Source organism: Eucyclogobius newberryi, unplaced genomic scaffold, assembly GCF_026437365.1.
Source record: "Eucyclogobius newberryi isolate DKJ021-1_F unplaced genomic scaffold, fEucNew1.0.hap1 SCAF_36, whole genome shotgun sequence".
Lineage (NCBI taxonomy): Eukaryota > Metazoa > Chordata > Actinopteri > Gobiiformes > Gobiidae > Eucyclogobius > Eucyclogobius newberryi.
This window is the reverse complement of record NW_027316012.1, coordinates 411,142-434,333: the sequence shown is the minus strand read 5'-3', so window position 1 is coordinate 434,333 and position 23,192 is coordinate 411,142. Positions and strand designations below refer to the sequence as shown.

The window sequence follows — 23,192 nt, the reverse complement described above, 5'->3', positions numbered from 1 at the left end:
GGCCAAAAAGAAGCAGCAGGTTTTTAGGTAGGTCTTGCTTCGTTTGTACCTTCAGTACTAAAGATCGGCTTTACCTAACAACGATCCAGCCCAATGAAAATTGGCACGTTTGCAATATTTAAACTTTTTCTCAAGCAACTGGCTAGTATGGGGATCGAACCCACGACCTTGTCGTTATTAGCACCACGCTCTAACCAACTGAGCTAACCAGCCAAAATTGTCATGAGTAAAATGTCAAAATGTGCTCATGTGACTATATAAGATTAGAATTTGCTTGAAGGTAACTTCAGGGATGTAAAAGGAAGAGCAATTTAGCACATTTTTGGCGCTTTAGGTACGGTTCAAATGGGATTGCAATAAGTGTTCTGACCTCTAAGTCTGAAAAGAGATTTCCTTAAATTGACACATAACAAAGCACCAAACGTGGGATTATACCTGACATAAATCCACTAGTTTAGGCCAAAAAAAGCAGCAGTTTTTAAGTATAAGGTCTTGCTTCGTTTGTACCTTCAGTACTAAAGATTGGCTTTACCTAACAACGATCCAGCCCAATGAAAATAGGAAGGTTTGTAATAGTTAAATTCTTTCTTAATCAATATCTTACATATACTAAACTTACTCAACTGGCTAGAATGGGGATCTAACCCTCGACCTTGGTGTTATTAGTACCACGCTAACCAGCCACATTTTCCACATGTAAAATGTCAAAATGTGCGCAAGGGACCATATAATATAAGAGTTGGCTTGAAGGTACCTTCAGGGATGTAAAAGGAAGAGCAATTTTGCACATTTTTGGCGCTTTAGGTACGGTTCAAATGGGATTGCAATAAGTGTTCTGACCTCTAAGTCTGAAAAGAGATTTCCTTAAATTGACACATAACAAAGCAACAAACGTGGGGTTTTACCTGACATAAATCCAGCAGTTTAGGCCAAAAAAAAGCAGCAGGTTTTTAGGTAGGTCTGGCTTCGTTTGTACCTTCAGTACTAAAGATCGGCTTTACCTAACAACAATCCAGCCCAACGAAAATCGGCACGTTTGCAATATTTAAACTATTTCTCAAGCAACTGGCTAGTATGGGGACCGAACCCACGACCTTGGCGTTATTAGCACCACGCTCTAACCAACTGAGCTAACCAGCCAAAATTGTCATGAGTAAAATGTCAAAATGTGCTCATGTGACTATATAAGACAAGAATTTGCTTGAAGGTACCTTCAGGGATGTAAAAGGAAGAGCAATTTTGCACATTTTTGGCGCTTTAGGTACGGTTCAAATGGGATTGCAATAAGTGTTCTGACCTCTAAGTCTGAAAAGAGATTTCCTTAAATTGACACATAACAAAGCACCAAACGTGGGATTATACCTGACATAAATCCACTAGTTTAGGCCAAAAAAAGCAGCAGTTTTTAAGTATAAGGTCTTGCTTCGTTTGTACCTTCAGTACTAAAGATTGGCTTTACCTAACAACGATCCAGCCCAATGAAAATAGGAAGGTTTGTAATAGTTAAATTCTTTCTTAATCAATATCTTACATATACTAAACTTATTCAACTGGCTAGAATGGGGATCTAACCCTCGACCTTGGTGTTATTAGTACCACGCTAACCAGCCACATTTTCCACATGTAAAATGTCAAAATGTGCGCAAGGGACCATATAATATAAGAGTTGGCTTGAAGGTACCTTCAGGGATGTAAAAGGAAGAGCAATTTTGCACATTTTTGGCGCTTTAGGTACGGTTCAAATGGGATTGCAATAAGTGTTCTGACCTCTAAGTCTGAAAAGAGATTTCCTTAAATTGACACATAACAAAGCAACAAACGTGGGGTTTTACCTGACATAAATCCAGCAGTTTAGGCCAAAAAAAAGCAGCAGGTTTTTAGGTAGGTCTGGCTTCGTTTGTACCTTCAGTACTAAAGATCGGCTTTACCTAACAACAATCCAGCCCAACGAAAATCGGCACGTTTGCAATATTTAAACTATTTCTCAAGCAACTGGCTAGTATGGGGACCGAACCCACGACCTTGGCGTTATTAGCACCACGCTCTAACCAACTGAGCTAACCAGCCAAAATTGTCATGAATAAATGTCAAAATGTGCTCATGTGACTATATAAGACTAGAATTTGCTTGAAGGTACCTTCAGGGATGTAAAAGGAAGAGCAATTTTGCACATTTTTGGCGCTTTAGGTACGGTTCAAATGGGATTGAAATAAGTGTTCTGACCTCTAAGTCTGAAAAGAGATTTCCTTAAATTGACACATAACAAAGCACCAAACGTGGGATTATACCTGACATAAATCCACTAGTTTAGGCCAAAAAAAGCAGCATTTTTAAGGTAGAAGGTCTTGCTTCGTTTGTACCATCAGTACTAAAGATCGGCTTTACCTAACAACGATCCAGCCCAATGAAAATCGGCAGGTTTGTAATATTTAAACTATTTCCTAAGCAAAATCTTTCAACCGCCACACATACTAAACTGACTAGTATGGGCATCGAACCCACAACCTTGGTGTTAATAGCACCACGCTCTAACCAACTGAGCTAACCAGCCAAGGTTCTCAGGTTTAAAATGTCAAAATGTGCTCATGTGACTTTATACGACTAGAATTTGCTTGAAGGTACCTTCAGGGATGTAAAAGGAAGAGCAATTTTCCACATTTTTGGCGCTTTAGGTACGGTTCAAATGGGATTGCAATAAGTGTTCTGACCTCTAAGTCTGAAAAGAGATTTCCTTAAATTGACACATAACAAAGCAACAAACGTGGGATTATACCTGACATAAATCCAGCAGTTTAGGCCAAAAAAACCAGCATGTTTTTAGGTAGAAGGTCTTGCTTCGTTTGTACCTTCAGTACTAAAGATCGGCTTTACCTAACAACGATCCAGCCCAATGAAAATTGGCAGGTTTGTAATATTTAAACTATTTCTCAAGCAAAATACTTCATGTCTTATATGTATTTGACTGGCTAGTATGGGGATCGAACCCACGACCTTGGCATTATTAGCACCACGCTCTAACCAACTGAGCTAACCAGACAAGTTTCTCAAGTTCAAAATGTCAAAATGTGCTCATGTGACTTTATACGACTAGAATTTGCTTGAAGGTACCTTCACGGATGTAAAAGGAAGAGCAATTTTGCACATTTTTGGCGCTTTAGGTACGGTTCAAATGGGATTGCAATGAGTGTTCTGACCTCTAAGTCTGAAAAGAGATTTCCTTGAATTGACACATAACAAAGCAACAAACGTGGGGTTTTACCTGACATAAATCCACTAGTTTAGGCCAAAAAAGCAGCAGTTTTTAAGTAGAAGGTCTTGCTTCGTTTGTACCTTCAGTACTAAAGATTGGCTTTACCTAACAACGATCCAGCCCAATAAAAATCGGAAGGTTTGTAATAGTTAAATTCTTTCTTAATCAATATCTTACATGTGCTAAATGTACTCAACTGGCTAGAATGATGATCTAACCCTCGACCTTGGTGTTATTAGTACCACGCTAACCAGCCACATTTTCCACATGTAAAATGTCAAAATGTGCGCAAGGGACCATATAATATAAGAGTTGGCTTGAAGGTACCTTCAGGGATGTAAAAGGAAGAGCAATTTTGCACATTTTTGGCGCTTTAGGTACGGTTCAAATGGGATTGCAATAAGAGTTCTGACCTCTAAGTCTGAAAAGAGATTTCCTTAAATTGACACATAACAAAGCAACAAACGTGGGGTTTTACCTGACATAACTCCAGCAGTTTAGGCCAAAAAGAAGCAGCAGGTTTTTAGGTAGGTCTTGCTTCGTTTGTACCTTCAGTACTAAAGATCGGCTTTACCTAACAACGATCCAGCCCAATGAAAATTGGCACGTTTGCAATATTTAAACTTTTTCTCAAGCAACTGGCTAGTATGGGGATCGAACCCACGACCTTGTCGTTATTAGCACCACGCTCTAACCAACTGAGCTAACCAGCCAAAATTGTCATGAGTAAAATGTCAAAATGTGCTCATGTGACTATATAAGACAAGAATTTGCTTGAAGGTACCTTCAGGGATGTAAAAGGAAGAGCAATTTTGCACATTTTTGGCGCTTTAGGTACGGTTCAAATGGGATTGCAATAAGTGTTCTGACCTCTAAGTCTGAAAAGAGATTTCCTTAAATTGACACATAACAAAGCACCAAACGTGGGATTATACCTGACATAAATCCACTAGTTTAGGCCAAAAAAAGCAGCAGTTTTTAAGTATAAGGTCTTGCTTCGTTTGTACCTTCAGTACTAAAGATTGGATTTACCTAACAACGATCCAGCCCAATGAAAATAGGAAGGTTTGTAATAGTTAAATTCTTTCTTAATCAATATCTTACATATACTAAACTTACTCAACTGGCTAGAATGGGGATCTAACCCTCGACCTTGGTGTTATTAGTACCACGCTAACCAGCCACATTTTCCACATGTAAAATGTCAAAATGTGCGCAAGGGACCATATAATATAAAAGTTGGCTTGAAGGTACCTTCAGGGATGTAAAAGGAAGAGCAATTTTGCACATTTTTGGCGCTTTAGGTACGGTTCAAATGGGATTGCAATAAGTGTTCTGACCTCTAAGTCTGAAAAGAGATTTCCTTAAATTGACACATAACAAAGCAACAAACGTGGGGTTTTACCTGACATAAATCCAGCAGTTTAGGCCAAAAAAAAGCAGCAGGTTTTTAGGTAGGTCTGGCTTCGTTTGTACCTTCAGTACTAAAGATCGGCTTTACCTAACAACAATCCAGCCCAACGAAAATCGGCACGTTTGCAATATTTAAACTATTTCTCAAGCAACTGGCTAGTATGGGGACCGAACCCACGACCTTGGCGTTATTAGCACCACGCTCTAACCAACTGAGCTAACCAGCCAAAATTGTCATGAGTAAAATGTCAAAATGTGCTCATGTGACTATATAAGACTAGAATTTGCTTGAAGGTACCTTCAGGGATGTAAAAGGAAGAGCAATTTTGCACATTTTTGGCGCTTTAGGTACGGTTCAAATGGGATTGCAATAAGTGTTCTGACCTCTAAGTCTGAAAAGAGATTTCCTTAAATTGACACATAACAAAGCACCAAACGTGGGATTATACCTGACATAAATCCACTAGTTTAGGCCAAAAAAAGCAGCAGTTTTTAAGTATAAGGTCTTGCTTCGTTTGTACCTTCAGTACTAAAGATTGGCTTTACCTGACAACGATCCAGCCCAATGAAAATAGGAAGGTTTGTAATAGTTAAATTCTTTCTTAATCAATATCTTACATATACTAAACTTACTCAACTGGCTAGAATGGGGATCTAACCCTCGACCTTGGTGTTATTAGTACCACGCTAACCAGCCACATTTTCCACATGTAAAATGTCAAAATGTGCGCAAGGGACCATATAATATAAGAGTTGGCTTGAAGGTACCTTCAGGGATGTAAAAGGAAGAGCAATTTTGCACATTTTTGGCGCTTTAGGTACGGTTCAAATGGGATTGCAATTAGTGTTCTGACCTCTAAGTCTGAAAAGAGATTTCCTTAAATTGACACATAACAAAGCAACAAACGTGGGGTTTTACCTGACATAAATCCAGCAGTTTAGGCCAAAAAAAAGCAGCAGGTTTTTAGGTAGGTCTGGCTTCGTTTGTACCTTCAGTACTAAAGATCGGCTTTACCTAACAACAATCCAGCCCAACGAAAATCGGCACGTTTGCAATATTTAAACTATTTCTCAAGCAACTGGCTAGTATGGGGACCGAACCCACGACCTTGGCGTTATTAGCACCACGCTCTAACCAACTGAGCTAACCAGCAAAAAATGTCATGAGTAAAATGTCAAAATGTGCTCATGTGACTATATAAGACTAGAATTTGCTTGAAGGTACCTTCAGGGATGTAAAAGGAAGAGCAATTTTGCACATTTTTGGCGCTTTAGGTACGGTTCAAATGGGATTGAAATAAGTGTTCTGACCTCTAAGTCTGAAAAGAGATTTCCTTAAATTGACACATAACAAAGCAACAAACGTGGGATTATACCTGACATAAATCCAGCAGTTTAGGCCAAAAAAAAAAACAGCAGGTTTTTAGGTAGAAGGTCTTGCTTCGTTTGTACCATCAGTACTAAAGATTGGCTTTACCTAACAACGATCCAGCCCAATGAAAATCGGAAGGTTTGTAATAGTTAAATTCTTTCTTAATCAATATCTTACATTTGCTAAATGTACTCAACTGGCTAGAATGATGATCTAACCCTCGACCTTGGTGTTATTAGTATCACGCTAACCAGCCACATTTTCCACATGTAAAATGTCAAAATGTGCGCAAGGGACCATATAATATAAGAGTTGGCTTGAAGGTACCTTCAGGGATGTAAAAGGAAGAGCAATTTTGCACATTTTTGGCGCTTTAGGTACGGTTCAAATGGGATTGCAATAAGAGTTCTGACCTCTAAGTCTGAAAAGAGATTTCCTTAAATTGACACATAACAAAGCAACAAACGTGGGGTTTTACCTGACATAAATCCAGCAGTTTAGGCCAAAAAAAGCAGCAGGTTTTTAGGTAGGTCTTGCTTCGTTTGTACCTTCAGTACTAAAGATCGGCTTTACCTAACAACGATCCAACCCAATGAAAATCGGCACGTTTGCAATATTTAAACTATGTCTCAAGCAACTGGCTAGTATGGGGATCAAACCCACAACCTCGGTGGTATTAGCACCACGTTCTAACCAACTGAGCTAACCAGCCAAAGTTCTCATGAGTAAAATGTCAAAATGTGCTCATGTTACTATATAAGACTAGAATTTGCTTGAAGGTACCTTCAGGGATGTAAAAGGAAGAGCAATTTTGCACATTTTTGGCGCTTTAGGTACGGTTCAAATGGGATTGAATTAAGTGTTCTGACCTCTAAGTCTGAAAAGAGATTTCCTTAAATTGACACATAACAAAGCACCAAACGTGGGATTATACCTCACATAAATCCACTAGTTTAGGCCAAAAAAAGCAGCAGTTTTTAAGTATAAGGTCTTGCTTCGTTTGTACCTTCAGGACTAAAGATTGGCTTTACCTAACAACGATCCAGCCCAATGAAAATAGGAAGGTTTGTAATAGTTAAATTCTTTCTTAATCAATATCTTACATATACTAAACTTACTCAACTGGCTAGAATGGGGATCTAACCCTCGACCTTGGTGTTATTAGTACCACGCTAACCAGCCACATTTTCCACATGTAAAATGTCAAAATGTGCGCAAGGGACCATATAATATAAAAGTTGGCTTGAAGGTACCTTCAGGGATGTAAAAGGAAGAGCAATTTTGCACATTTTTGGCGCTTTAGGTACGGTTCAAATGGGATTGCAATAAGTGTTCTGACCTCTAAGTCTGAAAAGAGATTTCCTTAAATTGACACATAACAAAGCAACAAACGTGGGGTTTTACCTGACATAAATCCAGCAGTTTAGGCCAAAAAAAAGCAGCAGGTTTTTAGGTAGGTCTGGCTTCGTTTGTACCTTCAGTACTAAAGATCGGCTTTACCTAACAACAATCCAGCCCAACGAAAATCGGCACGTTTGCAATATTTAAACTATTTCTCAAGCAACTGGCTAGTATGGGGACCGAACCCACGACCTTGGCGTTATTAGCACCACGCTCTAACCAACTGAGCTAACCAGCAAAAAATGTCATGAGTAAAATGTCAAAATGTGCTCATGTGACTATATAAGACTAGAATTTGCTTGAAGGTACCTTCAGGGATGTAAAAGGAAGAGCAATTTTGCACATTTTTGGCGCTTTAGGTACGGTTCAAATGGGATTGAAATAAGTGTTCTGACCTCTAAGTCTGAAAAGAGATTTCCTTAAATTGACACATAACAAAGCAACAAACGTGGGATTATACCTGACATAAATCCAGCAGTTTAGGCCAAAAAAAAAAACAGCAGGTTTTTAGGTAGAAGGTCTTGCTTCGTTTGTACCATCAGTACTAAAGATTGGCTTTACCTAACAACGATCCAGCCCAATGAAAATCGGAAGGTTTGTAATAGTTAAATTCTTTCTTAATCAATATCTTACATTTGCTAAATGTACTCAACTGGCTAGAATGATGATCTAACCCTCGACCTTGGTGTTATTAGTATCACGCTAACCAGCCACATTTTCCACATGTAAAATGTCAAAATGTGCGCAAGGGACCATATAATATAAGAGTTGGCTTGAAGGTACCTTCAGGGATGTAAAAGGAAGAGCAATTTTGCACATTTTTGGCGCTTTAGGTACGGTTCAAATGGGATTGCAATAAGAGTTCTGACCTCTAAGTCTGAAAAGAGATTTCCTTAAATTGACACATAACAAAGCAACAAACGTGGGGTTTTACCTGACATAAATCCAGCAGTTTAGGCCAAAAAAAAGCAGCAGGTTTTTAGGTAGCTCTTGCTTCGTTTGTACCTTCAGTACTAAAGATCGGCTTTACCTAACAACAATCCAGCCCAACGAAAATCGGCACGTTTGCAATATTTAAATTATTTCTCAAGCAACTGGCTAGTATGGGGACCGAACCCACGACCTTGGCGTTATTAGCACCACGCTCTAACCAACTGAGCTAACCAGCCAAAATTGTCATGAGTAAAATGTCAAAATGTGCTCATGTGACTATATAAGACTAGAATTTGCTTGAAGGTACCTTCAGGGATGTAAAAGGAAGAGCAATTTTGCACATTTTTGGCGCTTTAGGTACGGTTCAAAGGGGATTGCAATAAGTGTTCTGACCTCTAAGTCTGAAAAGAGATTTCCTTAAATTGACACATAACAAAGCACCAAACGTGGGATTATACCTGACATAAATCCACTAGTTTAGGCCAAAAAAAGCAGCAGTTTTTAAGTATAAGGTCTTGCTTCGTTTGTACCTTCAGTACTAAAGATTGGCTTTACCTGACAACGATCCAGCCCAATGAAAATAGGAAGGTTTGTAATAGTTAAATTCTTTCTTAATCAATATCTTACATATACTAAACTTACTCAACTGGCTAGAATGGGGATCTAACCCTCGACCTTGGTGTTATTAGTACCACGCTAACCAGCCACATTTTCCACATGTAAAATGTCAAAATGTGCGCAAGGGACCATATAATATAAGAGTTGGCTTGAAGGTACCTTCAGGGATGTAAAAGGAAGAGCAATTTTGCACATTTTTGGCGCTTTAGGTACGGTTCAAATGGGATTGCAATTAGTGTTCTGACCTCTAAGTCTGAAAAGAGATTTCCTTAAATTGACACATAACAAAGCAACAAACGTGGGGTTTTACCTGACATAAATCCAGCAGTTTAGGCCAAAAAAAAGCAGCAGGTTTTTAGGTAGGTCTGGCTTCGTTTGTACCTTCAGTACTAAAGATCGGCTTTACCTAACAACAATCCAGCCCAACGAAAATCGGTACGTTTGCAATATTTAAACTATTTCTCAAGCAACTGGCTAGTATGGGGACCGAACCCACGACCTTGGCGTTATTAGCACCACGCTCTAACCAACTGAGCTAACCAGCCAACGTTGTCAGGAGGAAAAGGTCAAAATGTGCTTATGTGACTATATAAGACTAGAATTTGCTTGAAGGTACCTTCAGGGATGTAAAAGGAAGAGCAATTTTGCACATTTTTGGCGCTTTAGGTACGGTTCAAATGGGATTGAATTAAGTGTTCTGACCTCTAAGTCTGAAAAGAGATTTCCTTAAATTGACACATAACAAAGCAACAAACGTGGGATTATACCTGACATAAATCCAGCAGTTTAGGCCAAAAAAAAAAACAGCAGGTTTTTAGGTAGAAGGTCTTGCTTCGTTTGTACCATCAGTACTAAAGATTGGCTTTACCTAACAACGATCCAGCCCAATGAAAATCGGAAGGTTTGTAATAGTTAAATTCTTTCTTAATCAATATCTTACATTTGCTAAATGTACTCAACTGGCTAGAATGATGATCTAACCCTCGACCTTGGTGTTATTAGTATCACGCTAACCAGCCACATTTTCCACATGTAAAATGTCAAAATGTGCGCAAGGGACCATATAATATAAGAGTTGGCTTGAAGGTACCTTCAGGGATGTAAAAGGAAGAGCAATTTTGCACATTTTTGGCGCTTTAGGTACGGTTCAAATGGGATTGCAATAAGAGTTCTGACCTCTAAGTCTGAAAAGAGATTTCCTTAAATTGACACATAACAAAGCAACAAACGTGGGGTTTTACCTGACATAAATCCAGCAGTTTAGGCCAAAAAAAAGCAGCAGGTTTTTAGGTAGCTCTTGCTTCGTTTGTACCTTCAGTACTAAAGATCGGCTTTACCTAACAACAATCCAGCCCAACGAAAATCGGCACGTTTGCAATATTTAAATTATTTCTCAAGCAACTGGCTAGTATGGGGACCGAACCCACGACCTTGGCGTTATTAGCACCACGCTCTAACCAACTGAGCTAACCAGCCAAAATTGTCATGAGTAAAATGTCAAAATGTGCTCATGTGACTATATAAGACTAGAATTTGCTTGAAGGTACCTTCAGGGATGTAAAAGGAAGAGCAATTTTGCACATTTTTGGCGCTTTAGGTACGGTTCAAATGGGATTGCAATAAGTGTTCTGACCTCTAAGTCTGAAAAGAGATTTCCTTAAATTGACACATAACAAAGCACCAAACGTGGGATTATACCTGACATAAATCCACTAGTTTAGGCCAAAAAAAGCAGCAGTTTTTAAGTATAAGGTCTTGCTTCGTTTGTACCTTCAGTACTAAAGATTGGCTTTACCTGACAACGATCCAGCCCAATGAAAATAGGAAGGTTTGTAATAGTTAAATTCTTTCTTAATCAATATCTTACATATACTAAACTTACTCAACTGGCTAGAATGGGGATCTAACCCTCGACCTTGGTGTTATTAGTACCACGCTAACCAGCCACATTTTCCACATGTAAAATGTCAAAATGTGCGCAAGGGACCATATAATATAAGAGTTGGCTTGAAGGTACCTTCACGGATGTAAAAGGAAGAGCAATTTTGCACATTTTTGGCGCTTTAGGTACGGTCCAGCAGTTTAGGCCAAAAAAAAAACAGCAGGTTTTTAGGTAGAAGGTCTTGCTTCGTTTGTACCATCAGTACTAAAGATTGGCTTTACCTAACAACGATCCAGCCCAATGAAAATCGGAAGGTTTGTAATAGTTAAATTCTTTCTTAATCAATATCTTACATTTGCTAAATGTACTCAACTGGCTAGAATGATGATCTAACCCTCGACCTTGGTGTTATTAGTATCACGCTAACCAGCCACATTTTCCACATGTAAAATGTCAAAATGTGCGCAAGGGACCATATAATATAAGAGTTGGCTTGAAGGTACCTTCAGGGATGTAAAAGGAAGAGCAATTTTGCACATTTTTGGCGCTTTAGGTACGGTTCAAATGGGATTGCAATAAGAGTTATGACCTCTAAGTCTGAAAAGAGATTTCCTTAAATTGACACATAACAAAGCAACAAACGTGGGGTTTTACCTGACATAAATCCAGCAATTTAGGCCAAAAAAAAGCAGCAGGTTTTTAGGTAGGTCTTGCTTCGTTTGTACCTTCAGTACTAAAGATCGGCTTTACCTAACAACGATCCAGCCCAATTAAAATCGGCACGTTTGCAATATTTAAACTATTTCTCAAGCAACTGGCTATTATGGGGACCGAACCCACGACCTTCGCGTTATTAGCACCACGCTCTAACCAACTGAGCTAACCAGCCAAAATTGTCATGAGTAAAATGTCAAAATGTGCTCATGTGACTATATAAGACTAGAATTTGCTTGAAGGTACCTTCAGGGATGTAAAAGGAAGAGCAATTTTGCACATTTTTGGCGCTTTAGGTACGGTTCAAATGGGATTGCAATAAGTGTTCTGACCTCTAAGTCTGAAAAGAGATTTCCTTAAATTGACACATAACAAAGCAACAAACGTGGGATTATACCTGACATAAATCCAGCAGTTTAGGCCAAAAAAAAACAGCAGGTTTTTAGGTAGAAGGTCTTGCTTCGTTTGTACCACCAGTACTAAAGATCGGCTTTACCTAACAACGATCCAGCCCAATGAAAATCGGCAGGTTTGTAATATTTAAACTATTTCTCAAGCAAAATCTTTCAACCCCCACACATACTAAACTGGCTAGTATGGGCATCGAACCCACAACCTTGGCGTTATTAGCACCACGCTCTAACCAACTGAGCTAACCAGCCAAGGTTCTCAGGTTTAAAATGTCAAAATCTGCTCATGTGACTTAAAACGACTAGAATTTGCTTGAAGGTACCTTCACGGATGTAAAAGGAAGAGCAATTTTTGGCGCTTTAGGTACGGTTCAAATGGGATTGCAATAAGTGTTCTGACCTCTAAGTCTGAAAAGAGATTTCCTTGAATTGACACATAACAAAGCAACAAACGTGGGATTATACCCTACATAAATCCAGCAGTTTAGGCCAAAAAAAAGCAGCAGGTTTTTAGGTAGAAGGTCTTGCTTCGTTTGTACCATCAGTACTAAAGATCGGCTTTACCTAACAACGATCCAGCCCAATGAAAATCGGCAGGTTTGTAATATTTAAACTATTTCTCAAGCAAAATCTTTCAACCGCCACACATACTAAACTGGGCTAGTATGTCAAAATGTGCTCATGTGACTATATAAGACTAGAATTTGCTTGAAGGTACCTTCAGGGATGTAAAAGGAAGAGCAATTTTGCACATTTTTGGCGCTTTAGGTATGGTTCAAATGGGATTGCAATAAGTGTTCTGACCTCTAAGTCTGAAAAGAGATTTCCTTGAATTGACACATAACAAAGCAACAAACGTGGGGTTTTACCTGACATAAATCCAGCAGTTTAGGCCAAAAAAAAGCAGCAGGTTTTTAGGTAGAAGGTCTTGCTTCGTTTGTACCATCAGTACTAAAGATCGGCTTTACCTAACAACGATCCAGCCCAATGAAAATCGGCAGGTTTGTAATATTTAAACTATTTCTCAAGCAAAATCTTTCACCCGCCACACATACTAAACTGGCTAGTATGTCAAAATGTGCTCATGTGACTATATAAGACTAGAATTTGCTTGAAGGTACCTTCAGGGATGTAAAAGGAAGAGCAATTTTGCACATTTTTGGCGCTTTAGGTACGGTTCAAATGGGATTGCAATAAGTGTTCTGACCTCTAAGTCTGAAAAGAGATTTCCTTAAATTGACACATAACAAAGCAACAAACGTGGGATTATACCTGACATAAATCCAGCAGTTTAGGCCAAAAAAAAACAGCAGGTTTTTAGGTAGAAGGTCTTGCTTCGTTTGTACCACCAGTACTAAAGATCGGCTTTACCTAACAACGATCCAGCCCAATGAAAATCGGCAGGTTTGTAATATTTAAACTATTTCTCAAGCAAAATCTTTCAACCGCCACACATACTAAACTGGCTAGTATGGGCATCGAACCCACAACCTTGGTGTTATTAGCACCACGCTCTAACCAACTGAGCTAACCAGCAAAGGTTCTCAGGTTTAAAATGTCAAAATCTGCTCATGTGACTTAAAACGACTAGAATTTGCTTGAAGGTACCTTCACGGATGTAAAAGGAAGAGCAATTTTGCACATTTTTGGCGCTTTAGGTATGGTTCAAATGGGATTGCAATAAGTGTTCTGACCTCTAAGTCTGAAAAGAGATTTCCTTGAATTGACACATAACAAAGCAACAAACGTGGGGTTTTACCTGACATAAATCCAGCAGTTTAGGCCAAAAAAAAGCAGCAGGTTTTTAGGTAGAAGGTCTTGCTTCGTTTGTACCATCAGTACTAAAGATCGGCTTTACCTAACAACGATCCAGCCCAATGAAAATCGGCAGGTTTGTAATATTTAAACTATTTCTCAAGCAAAATCTTTCAACCGCCACACATACTAAACTGGGCTAGTATGTCAAAATGTGCTCATGTGACTATATAAGACTAGAATTTGATTGAAGGTACCTTCAGGGATGTAAAAGGAAGAGCAATTTTGCACATTTTTGGCGCTTTAGGTACGGTTCAAATGGGATTGCAATAAGTGTTCTGACCTCTAAGTCTGAAAAGAGATTTCCTTAAATTGACACATAACAAAGCAACAAACGTGGGGTTTTACCTGACATAAATCCAGCAGTTTAGGCCAAAAAAAGCAGCAGGTTTTTAGGTAGAAGGTCTTGCTTCGTTTGTACCATCAGTACTAAAGATCGGCTTTACCTAACAACGATCCAGCCCAATGAAAATCGGCAGGTTTGTAATATTTAAACTATTTCTCAAGCAAAATCTTTCACCCGCCACACATACTAAACTGGCTAGTATGTCAAAATGTGCTCATGTGACTATATAAGACTAGAATTTGCTTGAAGGTACCTTCAGGGATGTAAAAGGAAGAGCAATTTTGCACATTTTTGGCGCTTTAGGTACGGTTCAAATGGGATTGCAATAAGTGTTCTGACCTCTAAGTCTGAAAAGAGATTTCCTTAAATTGACACATAACAAAGCAACAAACGTGGGATTATACCTGACATAAATCCAGCAGTTTAGGCCAAAAAAAAAAACAGCAGGTTTTTAGGTAGAAGGTCTTGCTTCGTTTGTACCTTCAGTACTAAAGATCGGCTTTACCTAACAACAATCCAGCCCAACGAAAATCGGCACGTTTGCAATATTTAAATTATTTCTCAAGCAACTGGCTAGTATGGGGACCGAACCCACGACCTTGGCGTTATTAGCACCACGCTCTAACCAACTGAGCTAACCAGCCAAAATTGTCATGAGTAAAATGTCAAAATGTGCTCATGTGACTATATAAGACTAGAATTTGCTTGAAGGTACCTTCAGGGATGTAAAAGGAAGAGCAATTTTGCACATTTTTGGCGCTTTAGGTACGGTTCAAATGGGATTGAATTAAGTGTTCTGACCTCTAAGTCTGAAAAGAGATTTCCTTAAATTGACACATAACAAAGCAACAAACGTGGGATTATACCTGACATAAATCCAGCAGTTTAGGCCAAAAAAAAACAGCAGGTTTTTAGGTAGAAGGTCTTGCTTCGTTTGTACCACCAGTACTAAAGATCGGCTTTACCTAACAACGATCCAGCCCAATGAAAATCGGCAGGTTTGTAATATTTAAACTATTTCTCAAGCAAAATCTTTCAACCCCCACACATACTAAACTGGCTAGTATGGGCATCGAACCCAAAACCTTGGCGTTATTAGCACCACGCTCTAACCAACTGAGCTAACCAGCCAAGGTTCTCAGGTTTAAAATGTCAAAATCTGCTCATGTGACTTAAAACGACTAGAATTTGCTTGAAGGTACCTTCACGGATGTAAAAGGAAGAGCAATTTTGCACATTTTTGGCGCTTTAGGTACGGTTCAAATGGGATTGCAATAAGTGTTCTGACCTCTAAGTCTGAAAAGAGATTTCCTTGAATTGACACATAACAAAGCAACAAACGTGGGATTATACCTGACATAAATCCAGCAGTTTAGGCCAAAAAAAAGCAGCAGGTTTTTAGGTAGAAGGTCTTGCTTCGTTTGTACCATCAGTACTAAAGATCGGCTTTACCTAACAACGATCCAGCCCAATGAAAATCGGCAGGTTTGTAATATTTAAACTATTTCTCAAGCAAAATCTTTCAACCGCCACACATACTAAACTGGGCTAGTATGTCAAAATGTGCTCATGTGACTATATAAGACTAGAATTTGCTTGAAGGTACCTTCAGGGATGTAAAAGGAAGAGCAATTTTGCACATTTTTGGCGCTTTAGGTACGGTTCAAATGGGATTGCAATAAGTGTTCTGACCTCTAAGTCTGAAAAGAGATTTCCTTAAATTGACACATAACAAAGCAACAAACGTGGGGTTTTACCTGACATAAATCCAGCAGTTTAGGCCAAAAAAAGCAGCAGGTTTTTAGGTAGAAGGTCTTGCTTCGTTTGTACCATCAGTACTAAAGATCGGCTTTACCTAACAACGATCCAGCCCAATGAAAATCGGCAGGTTTGTAATATTTAAACTATTTCTCAAGCAAAATCTTTCACCCGCCACACATACTAAACTGGCTAGTATGTCAAAATGTGCTCATGTGACTATATAAGACTAGAATTTGCTTGAAGGTACCTTCAGGGATGTAAAAGGAAGAGCAATTTTGCACATTTTTGGCGCTTTAGGTACGGTTCAAATGGGATTGAAATAAGTGTCCTGACCTCTAAGTCTGAAAAGAGATTTCCTTAAATTGACACATAACAAAGCAACAAACGTGGGATTATACCTGACATAAATCCAGCAGTTTAGGCCAAAAAAAAAACAGCAGGTTTTTAGGTAGAAGGTCTTGCTTCGTTTGTACCATCAGTACTAAAGATTGGCTTTACCTAACAACGATCCAGCCCAATGAAAATCGGAAGGTTTGTAATAGTTAAATTCTTTCTTAATCAATATCTTACATTTGCTAAATGTACTCAACTGGCTAGAATGATGATCTAACCCTCGACCTTGGTGTTATTAGTATCACGCTAACCAGCCACATTTTCCACATGTAAAATGTCAAAATGTGCGCAAGGGACCATATAATATAAGAGTTGGCTTGAAGGTACCTTCAGGGATGTAAAAGGAAGAGCAATTTTGCACATTTTTGGCACTTTAGGTACGGTTCAAATGGGATTGCAATAAGAGTTCTGACCTCTAAGTCTGAAAAGAGATTTCCTTAAATTGACACATAACAAAGCAACAAACGTGGGGTTTTACCTGACATAAATCCAGCAGTTTAGGCCAAAAAAAAGCAGCAGGTTTTTAGGTAGGTCTTGCTTCGTTTGTACCTTCAGTACTAAAGATCGGCTTTACCTAACAACGATCCAGCCCAATTAAAATCGGCACGTTTGCAATATTTAAACAATTTCTCAAGCAACTGGCTATTATGGGGATCAAACCCACGAACTTGGCGTTATTAGCACCACGCTCTAACCAACTGAGCTAACCAGCCAACGTTGTCAGGAGGAAAAGGTCAAAATGTGCTTATGTGACTATATAAGACTAGAATTTGCTTGAAGGTACCTTCAGGGATGTAAAAGGAAGAGCAATTTTGCACATTTTTGGCGCTTTAGGTACGGTTCAAATGGGATTGAATTAAGTGTTCTGACCTCTAAGTCTGAAAAGAGATTTCCTTAAATTGACACATAACAAAGCAACAAACGTGGGATTATACCTGACATAAATCCAGCAGTTTAGGCCAAAAAAAACCAGCAGGTTTTTAGGTAGAAGGTCTTGCTTCGTTTGTACCACCAGTACTAAAGATCGGCTTTACCTAACAACGATCCAGCCCAATGAAAATCGGCAGGTTTGTAATATTTAAACTATTTCTCAAGCAAAATCTTTCAACCGCCACACATACTAAACTAGCTAGTATGGGCATCGAACCCACAACCTTGGTGTTATTAGCACCACGCTCTAACCAACTGAGCTAACCAGCAAAGGGTCTCAGGTTTAAAATGTCAAAATCTGCTCATGTGACTTAAAACGACTAGAATTTGCTTGAAGGTACCTTCACGGATGTAAAAGGAAGAGCAATTTTGCACATTTTTGGCGCTTTAGGTATGGTTCAAATGGGATTGCAATAAGTGTTCTGACCTCTAAGTCTGAAAAGAGATTTCCTTGAATTGACACATAACAAAGCAACAAACGTGGGGTTTTACCTGACATAAATCCAGCAGTTTAGGCCAAAAAAAAGCAGCAGGTTTTTAGGTAGAAGGTCTTGCTTCGTTTGTACCATCAGTACTAAAGATCGGCTTTACCTAACAACGATCCAGCCCAATGAAAATCGGCAGGTTTGTAATATTTAAAATATTTCTCAAGCAAAATCTTTCAACCGCCACACATACTAAACTGGCTAGTATGGGCATCGAACCCACAACCTTGGTGTTATTAGCACCACGCTCTAACCAACTGAGCTAACCAGCAAAGGTTCTCAGGTTTAAAATGTCAAAATCTGCTCATGTGACTTAAAACGACTAGAATTTGCTTGAAGGTACCTTCACGGATGTAAAAGGAAGAGCAATTTTGCACATTTTTGGCGCTTTAGGTATGGTTCAAATGGGATTGCAATAAGTGTTCTGACCTCTAAGTCTGAAAAGAGATTTCCTTGAATTGACACATAACAAAGCAACAAACGTGGGGTTTTACCTGACATAAATCCAGCAGTTTAGGCCAAAAAAAAGCAGCAGGTTTTTAGGTAGAAGGTCTTGCTTCGTTTGTACCATCAGTACTAAAGATCGGCTTTACCTAACAACGATCCAGCCCAATGAAAATCGGCAGGTTTGTAATATTTAAACTATTTCTCAAGCAAAATCTTTCAACCGCCACACATACTAAACTGGGCTAGTATGTCAAAATGTGCTCATGTGACTATATAAGACTAGAATTTGCTTGAAGGTACCTTCAGGGATGTAAAAGGAAGAGCAATTTTGCACATTTTTGGCGCTTTAGGTACGGTTCAAATGGGATTGCAATAAGTGTTCTGACCTCTAAGTCTGAAAAGAGATTTCCTTAAATTGACACATAACAAAGCAACAAACGTGGGGTTTTACCTGACATAAATCCAGCAGTTTAGGCCAAAAAAAGCAGCAGGTTTTTAGGTAGAAGGTCTTGCTTCGTTTGTACCATCAGTACTAAAGATCGGCTTTACCTAACAACGATCCAGCCCAATGAAAATCGGCAGGTTTGTAATATTTAAACTATTTCTCAAGCAAAATCTTTCACCCGCCACACATACTAAACTGGCTAGTATGTCAAAATGTGCTCATGTGACTATATAAGACTAGAATTTGCTTGAAGGTACCTTCAGGGATGTAAAAGGAAGAGCAATTTTGCACATTTTTGGCGCTTTAGGTACGGTTCAAATGGGATTGCAATAAGTGTTCTGACCTCTAAGTCTGAAAAGAGATTTCCTTAAATTGACACATAACAAAGCAACAAACGTGGGATTATACCTGACATAAATCCAGCAGTTTAGGCCAAAAAAAAAAACAGCAGGTTTTTAGGTAGAAGGTCTTGCTTCGTTTGTACCATCAGTACTAAAGATTGGCTTTACCTAACAACGATCCAGCCCAATGAAAATCGGAAGGTTTGTAATAGTTAAATTCTTTCTTAATCAATATCTTACATTTGCTAAATGTACTCAACTGGCTAGAATGATGATCTAACCCTCGACCTTGGTGTTATTAGTATCACGCTAACCAGCCACATTTTCCACATGTAAAATGTCAAAATGTGCGCAAGGGACCATATAATATAAGAGTTGGCTTGAAAGTACCTTCAGGGATGTAAAAGGAAGAGCAATTTTGCACATTTTTGGCGCTTTAGGTACGGTTCAAATGGGATTGCAATAAGAGTTCTGACCTCTAAGTCTGAAAAGAGATTTCCTTAAATTGACACATAACAAAGCAACAAACGTGGGGTTTTACCTGACATAAATCCAGCAGTTTAGGCCAAAAAAAAGCAGCAGGTTTTTAGGTAGGTCTTGCTTCGTTTGTACCTTCAGTACTAAAGATCGGCTTTACCTAACAACGATCCAGCCCAATTAAAATCGGCACGTTTGCAATATTTAAACTATTTCTCAAGCAACTGGCTAGTATGGGGATCGAACCCACGACCTTGGCGTTATTAGCACCACGCTCTAACCAACTGAGCTAACCAGCCAAAGTTGTCAGGAGTAAAATGTCAAAATGTGCTTATGTGACTATATAAGACTAGAATTTGCTTGATGGTACCTTCAGGGATGTAAAAGGAAGAGCAATTTTGCACATTTTTGGCGCTTTAGGTACGGTTCAAATGAGATTGAATTAAGTGTTCTGACCTCTAAGTCTGAAAAGAGATTTCCTTAAATTGACACATAACAAAGCAACAAACGTGGGATTATACCTGACATAAATCCAGCAGTTTAGGCCCAAAAAAAACAGCAGGTTTTTAGGTAGAAGGTCTTGCTTCGTTTGTACCACCAGTACTAAAGATCGGCTTTACCTAACAACGATCCAGCCCAATGAAAATCGGCAGGTTTGTAATATTTAAACTATTTCTCAAGCAAAATCTTTCAACCGCCACACATACTAAACTGGGCTAGTATGTCAAAATGTGCTCATGTGACTATATAAGACTAGAATTTGCTTGAAGGTACCTTCAGGGATGTAAAAGGAAGAGCAATTTTGCACATTTTTGGCGCTTTAGGTACGGTTCAAATGGGATTGCAATAAGTGTTCTGACCTCTAAGTCTGAAAAGAGATTTCCTTAAATTGACACATAACAAAGCAACAAACGTGGGGTTTTACCTGACATAAATCCAGCAGTTTAGGCCAAAAAAAGCAGCAGTTTTTAAGTAGAAGGTCTTGCTTCGTTTGTACCTTCAGTACTAAAGATTGGCTTTACCTAACAACGATCCAGCCCAATGAAAATCGGAAGGTTTGTAATGGTTAAATTCTTTCTTAATCAATATCTTACATGTGCTAAACAAACTCAACTAGCTAGAATGGGGATCTAACCCACGACCTTGGCGTTATTAGTACCACGCTAACCAGCCACATTTTCCACATGTAAAATGTCAAAATGTGCGCAAGGGACCATATAATATAAGAGTTGGCTTGAAGGTACCTTTAGGGATGTAAAAGAAAGAGCAATTTTGCACATTTTTGGCGCTTTAGGTACGGTTCAAATGGGATTGCAATAAGTGTTCTGACCTCTAAGTCTGAAAAGAGATTTCCTTAAATTGACACATAACAAAGCAACAAACGTGGGATTATACCTGACATAAATCCAGCAGTTTAGGCCAAAAAAAAACAGCAGGTTTTTAGGTAGAAGGTCTTGCTTCGTTTGTACCATCAGTACTAAAGATCGGCTTTACCTAACAACGATCCAGCCCAATGAAAATCGGCAGGTTTGTAATATTTAAACTATTTCTCAAGCAAAATACTTAATGTCCTATATGTACTTATCTGGCTAGTATGGGGATGGAACCCACGACCTTGGCCTTATTAGCACCACGCTCTAACCAACTGAGCTAACCAGCCAAAGTTCTTATGAGTGAAATGTCAAAATGTGCTCATGTGACTATATAAGACTAGAATTTGCTTGAAGGTACCTTCAGGGATGTAAAAGGAAGAGCAATTTTGCACATTTTTGGCGCTTTAGGTACGGTTCAAATGGGATTGCAATAAGAGTTCTGACCTCTAAGTCTGAAAAGAGATTTCCTTAAATTGACACATAACAAAGCACCAAACGTGGGATTATACCTGACATAAATCCACTAGTTTAGGCCAAAAAAGCAGCAGTTTTTAAGTATAAGGTCTTGCTTCGTTTGTACCTTCAGTACTAAAGATTGGCTTTACCTAACAACGATCCAGCCCAATGAAAATAGGAAGGTTTGTAATAGTTAAATTCTTTCTTAATCAATATCTTACATATACTAAACTTACTCAACTGGCTAGAATGGGGATCTAACCCTCGACCTTGGTGTTATTAGTACCACGCTAACCAGCCACATTTTCCACATGTAAAATGTCAAAATGTGCGCAAGGGACCATATAATATAAGAGTTGGCTTGAAGGTACCTTCAGGGATGTAAAAGGAAGAGCAATTTTGCACATTTTTGGCGCTTTAGGTACGGTTCAAATGGGATTGAAATAAGTGTTCTGACCTCTAAGTCTGAAAAGAGATTTCCTTAAATTGAGACATAACAAAGCAACAAACGTGGGATTATACCTGACATAAATCCAGCAGTTTAGGCCAAAAAAAAAACAGCAGGTTTTTAGGTAGAAGGTCTTGCTTCGTTTGTACCATCAGTACTAAAGATCGGCTTTACCTAACAACGATCCAGCCCAATGAAAATCGGCAGGTTTGTAATATTTAAACTATTTCTCAAGCAATATCTTTCGGCCGCCACACATACTAAACTGGCTTGTATGGGCATCGAACCCACAACCTTGGTGTTATTAGCACTACGCTCTAACCAACTGAGCTAACGAGCCAAGGTTCTCAGGTTTAAAATGTCAAAATGTGCTCATGTGACTTTATACGACTAGAATTTGCTTGAAGGTACCTTCAGGGATGTAAAAGGAAGAGCAATTTTGCACATTTTTGGCGCTTTAGGTACGGTTCAAATGGGATTGCAATAAGAGTTCTGACCTCTAAGTCTGAAAAGAGATTTCCTTAAATTGACACATAACAAAGCAACAAACGTGGGGTTTTACCTGACATAAATCCAGCAGTTTAGGCCAAAAAAAAGCAGCAGGTTTTTAGGTAGGTCTTGCTTCGTTTGTACCTTCAGTACTAAAGATCGGCTTTACCTAACAACAATCCAGCCCAATGAAAATCGGCACGTTTGCAATATTTAAACTATTTCTCAAGCAACTTGCTAGTATGGGGATCAAACCCACGACCTCGGCGTTATTAGCACCACGCTCTAACCAACTGAGCTAACCAGCCAAAATTGTCAGGAGTAAAATGTCAAAATGTGCTCATGTGACTATATAAGACTAGAATTTGCTTGAAGGTACCTTCAGGGATGTAAAAGGAAGAGCAATTTTGCACATTTTTGGCGCTTTAGGTACGGTTCAAATGGGATTGAATTAAGTGTTCTGACCTCTAAGTCTGAAAAGAGATTTCCTTAAATTGACACATAACAAAGCAACAAACGTGGGATTATACCTGACATAAATCCAGCAGTTTAGGCCAAAAAAAACCAGCAGGTTTTTAGGTAGAAGGTCTTGCTTCGTTTGTACCACCAGTACTAAAGATCGGCTTTACCTAACAACGATCCAGCCCAATGAAAATCGGCAGGTTTGTAATATTTAAACTATTTCTCAAGCAAAATCTTTCAACCGCCACACATACTAAACTAGCTAGTATGGGCATCGAACCCACAACCTTGGTGTTATTAGCACCACGCTCTAACCAACTGATCTAACCAGCAAAGGTTCTCAGATTTAAAATGTCAAAATCTGCTCATGTGACTTAAAACGACTAGAATTTGCTTGAAGGTACCTTCACGGATGTAAAAGGAAGAGCAATTTTGCACATTTTTTGGCGCTTTAGGTATGGTTCAAATGGGATTGCAATAAGTGTTCTGACCTCTAAGTCTGAAAAGAGATTTCCTTGAATTGACACATAA

At 38.9% G+C, this 23,192-nt stretch overlaps 18 non-coding genes across 18 annotated transcripts; all 18 read right to left on the bottom strand.

Annotated features, from left to right (window-relative positions):
- Positions 1–139: 139 nt before the first annotated feature.
- trnai-aau (transfer RNA isoleucine (anticodon AAU)) lies at positions 140–213 on the bottom strand. The gene has a single exon. It is a non-coding gene; the product is annotated as a tRNA-Ile (tRNA).
- Positions 214–1,066: 853 nt separating this feature from the next.
- trnai-aau (transfer RNA isoleucine (anticodon AAU)) lies at positions 1,067–1,140 on the bottom strand. Its single transcript has one exon. It is a non-coding gene; the product is annotated as a tRNA-Ile (tRNA).
- Positions 1,141–1,993: 853 nt separating this feature from the next.
- Positions 1,994–2,067, bottom strand: trnai-aau (transfer RNA isoleucine (anticodon AAU)). Its single transcript has one exon. It is a non-coding gene; the product is annotated as a tRNA-Ile (tRNA).
- Positions 2,068–2,477: 410 nt separating this feature from the next.
- trnan-auu (transfer RNA asparagine (anticodon AUU)) lies at positions 2,478–2,551 on the bottom strand. The gene has a single exon. It is a non-coding gene; the product is annotated as a tRNA-Asn (tRNA).
- A 412-nt stretch (positions 2,552–2,963) lies between these two features.
- Positions 2,964–3,037, bottom strand: trnai-aau (transfer RNA isoleucine (anticodon AAU)). The gene has a single exon. It is a non-coding gene; the product is annotated as a tRNA-Ile (tRNA).
- An 852-nt stretch (positions 3,038–3,889) lies between these two features.
- Positions 3,890–3,963, bottom strand: trnai-aau (transfer RNA isoleucine (anticodon AAU)). The gene has a single exon. It is a non-coding gene; the product is annotated as a tRNA-Ile (tRNA).
- Positions 3,964–4,816: 853 nt separating this feature from the next.
- trnai-aau (transfer RNA isoleucine (anticodon AAU)) lies at positions 4,817–4,890 on the bottom strand. The gene has a single exon. It is a non-coding gene; the product is annotated as a tRNA-Ile (tRNA).
- Positions 4,891–5,743: 853 nt separating this feature from the next.
- trnai-aau (transfer RNA isoleucine (anticodon AAU)) lies at positions 5,744–5,817 on the bottom strand. The gene has a single exon. It is a non-coding gene; the product is annotated as a tRNA-Ile (tRNA).
- Positions 5,818–7,600: 1,783 nt separating this feature from the next.
- Positions 7,601–7,674, bottom strand: trnai-aau (transfer RNA isoleucine (anticodon AAU)). The gene has a single exon. It is a non-coding gene; the product is annotated as a tRNA-Ile (tRNA).
- An 857-nt stretch (positions 7,675–8,531) lies between these two features.
- trnai-aau (transfer RNA isoleucine (anticodon AAU)) lies at positions 8,532–8,605 on the bottom strand. Its single transcript has one exon. It is a non-coding gene; the product is annotated as a tRNA-Ile (tRNA).
- An 853-nt stretch (positions 8,606–9,458) lies between these two features.
- Positions 9,459–9,532, bottom strand: trnai-aau (transfer RNA isoleucine (anticodon AAU)). The gene has a single exon. It is a non-coding gene; the product is annotated as a tRNA-Ile (tRNA).
- Positions 9,533–10,389: 857 nt separating this feature from the next.
- Positions 10,390–10,463, bottom strand: trnai-aau (transfer RNA isoleucine (anticodon AAU)). The gene has a single exon. It is a non-coding gene; the product is annotated as a tRNA-Ile (tRNA).
- Positions 10,464–12,171: 1,708 nt separating this feature from the next.
- On the bottom strand, positions 12,172–12,245 carry trnai-aau (transfer RNA isoleucine (anticodon AAU)). The gene has a single exon. It is a non-coding gene; the product is annotated as a tRNA-Ile (tRNA).
- Positions 12,246–14,724: 2,479 nt separating this feature from the next.
- trnai-aau (transfer RNA isoleucine (anticodon AAU)) lies at positions 14,725–14,798 on the bottom strand. The gene has a single exon. It is a non-coding gene; the product is annotated as a tRNA-Ile (tRNA).
- A 413-nt stretch (positions 14,799–15,211) lies between these two features.
- On the bottom strand, positions 15,212–15,285 carry trnai-aau (transfer RNA isoleucine (anticodon AAU)). Its single transcript has one exon. It is a non-coding gene; the product is annotated as a tRNA-Ile (tRNA).
- A 4,373-nt stretch (positions 15,286–19,658) lies between these two features.
- Positions 19,659–19,732, bottom strand: trnai-aau (transfer RNA isoleucine (anticodon AAU)). The gene has a single exon. It is a non-coding gene; the product is annotated as a tRNA-Ile (tRNA).
- Positions 19,733–21,019: 1,287 nt separating this feature from the next.
- On the bottom strand, positions 21,020–21,093 carry trnai-aau (transfer RNA isoleucine (anticodon AAU)). The gene has a single exon. It is a non-coding gene; the product is annotated as a tRNA-Ile (tRNA).
- A 1,340-nt stretch (positions 21,094–22,433) lies between these two features.
- On the bottom strand, positions 22,434–22,507 carry trnai-aau (transfer RNA isoleucine (anticodon AAU)). The gene has a single exon. It is a non-coding gene; the product is annotated as a tRNA-Ile (tRNA).
- Between the last annotated feature and the right edge of the window lie 685 nt (positions 22,508–23,192).